At 38.4% G+C, this 3,527-nt stretch overlaps 1 long non-coding RNA gene across 2 annotated transcripts; it reads right to left on the bottom strand.

Moving 5' to 3' along the window:
* Positions 1–251: 251 nt before the first annotated feature.
* LOC130505832 (uncharacterized) lies at positions 252–3,221 on the bottom strand. 2 transcript variants are annotated; one of them, XR_008941817.1, is made up of 11 exons: positions 3,139–3,221; positions 2,919–3,053; positions 2,596–2,695; positions 2,398–2,487; positions 2,201–2,320; positions 1,937–2,112; positions 1,807–1,870; positions 1,623–1,665; positions 1,341–1,430; positions 1,060–1,152; positions 252–914 (listed from the first exon to the last, which is right to left on the bottom strand). It is a non-coding gene; the product is annotated as an uncharacterized LOC130505832 (long non-coding RNA). The 2 variants fall into 2 exon arrangements; XR_008941815.1 differs by having other exon boundaries at positions 2,919–3,219.
* Between the last annotated feature and the right edge of the window lie 306 nt (positions 3,222–3,527).

The following is a 3,527-nucleotide window of genomic DNA, read 5'->3' as shown; positions in this document are numbered from 1 at the left end:
TAGTCTTCTACTTTTACAGAGATTATGCATTAGTCTGTCAGATTTCAAGTAATTTATAAGCCACTTTACACCAGTCAGGCTCTCAATAATATAACCTTGGTGTGCATAACTTTATATCACTTAAATTTACATGATGCTTTTGTCTAGGCCATCGGCGTTTCTTTTTAAATGGAAAGTGTGGAGTGTTTCCCATAGCTAACTATCGAAAAATAAATAAAAAGATTTGCTAAACCAAAATGTTTCATCTTTAACACATGCAATATATCTACACATAAATTATGCATCTAGTTAACGGGTAAGTAGCAAACAAACAATAACAATAAGTACCTACAGTCCCACACAATCAACATAAGAAATCAAATCAGTCATCTGCTCCATCAGTCTGTACATCACCAGAAGGATCATAGTTGGGGTCTTCTCCCATATAGAGTTGCACAAACCGCTACAGATCATACATAACCATACCCTCTCCTCATAGTTAAACAGGGCCAATGCCGGATTCAAACAATCGTTGACCTTCTATATCACATAACCAAGATCCTCAAATTTCTGAACCTCTTCAGCACTTTAAACCTGGTTTTTCTTTATGATGCAATTATCATTCATCCTTTCATGCCTACTTCCACATCACATAACCAAGACCCTCAACCTTCTGAATCTCGTCAGAGTTAAGACCTAATATTTCTCTACATTGGATACATTTACCTTACCGGACATACTGTTCTAGGGCATCTCCTTAACCAGGTAACAAATCACCACCATAGATGTGACCTTCGACTCAAGGTAGTGGCGTTGGACTGACTCGGGTTTGGGTTATCTTCATCTTCGGGAGAAACTTTCTTATTTGATCAAGTTACCTCTTGGAACTTCTTCAACTCCTCTTCACCAAGCTCCGGATCCTTGACCTGTTTCTTCTGGTGATGTAGATGAGAAACACAACACATATCAAGATCAATACAATTCATGAGTATGCCCATAGCTTCTTGATATAAGCAGATGATGTTTAACACAAAATCTCACAGGAAACTGTAGACTTTTTTCTCAGTAACAAACAATTACCTTGGTATACAAAGGCTGATACAACTTATCATACTTGGTTTCAAGAACAGCTCTCTCCTCACGGAACTCTGCATCAAGCTCATCATGCTTTCCCTGCGTTGAGAGACGTCACAGGTTTATCAATACGGAACAAACACCTTAATATATTTAAGGCCGCTTGACATTCGAATAAAGGAAGGAGAGAATACACACAATCTCACATCCTTAACCAAGATAAGATTTGAAGGAACCACATCATTTTACGCAAGTTAATAAATTAATACGAAACAAACTTGTCTAACCTGTATGTCCCTCAAGGCTTCAACACGGTTTCTCACTTGAGGAGTCAGACTCTCGAGAACATCAGAACGCTGACCAGCCATTAGCTTGTTCTGTGGATTTAACATATACAAAAATAAAAAGAAAACAATCACAAACAATCTCCAACAGAACTCATTCTACACTGAAACCTTATAAAATCAAACCAAGGCAATGTCTAATAGCAACATTAAACTCGAAAAAACCATTCATATTCTTCGACTGCAGAACTTTATTTTTTTTTGTGGGAAGAAAACAAAACTCACCTTGAGAGAGTTCATAAGGCCAGCTCGATCCTGTCTTTAAGAGCTACAAAAACAATCGCAGATGAAAGAAGAAACAGTAAGTAACCACGACTAAATAAAAAATCAGGGTTTAAACAGGTCTCTCGCATAAGAGGAAGCGCAAGGAAGAGAAGGAGAGTGTAGTCAGAGGGGGAGGAAGTCTTACAGGCGGTTAGATCGGCGAGGTTGAAGTTGTCCTTGTCGCCGCTCATGAATCCATACTCAATGTCCTAGAATTCGCAGACTATTAGATATCAAACCAATAAATAAACAATCACTGATGAAACTTGACCCACCTGAGAATACTGAGAAAGTAGCTTTGCCCATGGAGCCTTAGCTCGCTTCTTCCCCGCCTTCGACTTCTCACCATCTGTTACCACTTCAAATAACTGGGTACTTCATCACCTTTCCATCTTTGGCATAAACCACATGATATGGAACTTGTGTGATCACAGTAGTCGTATTGTATTGTCTATACAAAATATAACAAACAGATCAATTCTAAATTGTCTTCGTTAAAACTTTAAAATAAAAACAGGGTGAAAATAGAGCAACTAAACCTCCAGCTGTGAACCCTGGAGAAGGTTCTTGCCTCAGTCTCATTTCAAACCATACTCCATGTACTTGGTTCAAGCAAGAGTCTTGCTTACCTCTACATCGCTAATGATTATTCTAGGACACTGTAAGATATAATAATATTAGGAATTGGTAAACGCAATGTACTTATATAATTTACTCAATCAAGCCATTTAGAGACCTGCATGAAGGGAAACATGCCTCAATCAAGCCACCAGGAGAAGTTCCTTTTAAGATAATCACCGCAAGAAGACATACAGGGTGGCTCTTCCTAGAGTTAATTAAGAAAGTACAATCATTAGCACATCATATTTTAGGTAAACAGAGCCATCACGACAACAATTAATGAGAAAAAAATGGTAGGAACTGTTAAGAGTACCAGTAATTATTGTCCTCCTCCGGATCGACTGTTTTTATCACGATCATCACCGAGTATGAGCGCTGGGGAAAACGAACCAGCCGCACCTCCACGGTGGAAGCTATTTGTTATCATGGAAAAGATTAATAGACCGTTCAATAGATCAGTCATAATTAGTAGGAGACTAACGTGATTACAATAAGTAGCCATGTCAATATGTAAAGTTCAACTTGGTCTTTATAGATGAGACCATTGTGTATAGATCTCATCGTATTGTACTAATCAGACTCTGGTTTGTATCAGTGACGCTTGAAATATAGCTAATATCAAGACAAAGAACAGACCTTGTGCTGATCAATTCTTCTCCTCAGCTTCTGCTTATTAAGCTCTTTGTCTTTAACATCAACCACTTCGTCTCAAAGTCATCAACAATGTCCTCAGATGTTACTTGATATACAATTATATCATCTTCCGTAGTCCTGCAAAACAAAATCCAAACTTTCAATTTTCTCCAAAGATAGAGTTAGGGTTCTTAAGAAAAGGCATAAAAGAGAGGAGAAGGACTCGATCGCGTCAGTAGGAGATGATTGAATAAATCGTAGTGGGAGAAAATCAAGGAAATATTTAATGGTGAGAAGTAAAGACATGCTCTCATCGTTACACATCTGAAGAAACCGTGGTCTGAAGATTTCAAGGAACGTAAACGGCGCAGGAGAAACGCAGGAGGATAGATCAGAGTAGATGGGCCAAATAACATTGGTTTTGAAGCCCAACTGATTTAAATGACGAATCTGACGTGGCGAATCACTCTTCTCCTATTGGTCGATTTAATTTGTCGACGTGGACATGGTAAGAGTTGAGATTATTCACCTTTTAGTATTGTATTGATAACGCACCAACCGTTATACAGAATGGAATTTCCCACAAATCGAATGAACGGATGTGGAAGACCT

This window comes from Raphanus sativus, unplaced genomic scaffold, assembly GCF_000801105.2.
Source record: "Raphanus sativus cultivar WK10039 unplaced genomic scaffold, ASM80110v3 Scaffold2626, whole genome shotgun sequence".
Classification (NCBI taxonomy): Eukaryota; Viridiplantae; Streptophyta; class Magnoliopsida; order Brassicales; family Brassicaceae; genus Raphanus; species Raphanus sativus.
The sequence above is the reverse complement of the archived record's forward strand: the minus strand, read 5'-3'. Positions and strand labels throughout refer to the sequence as shown.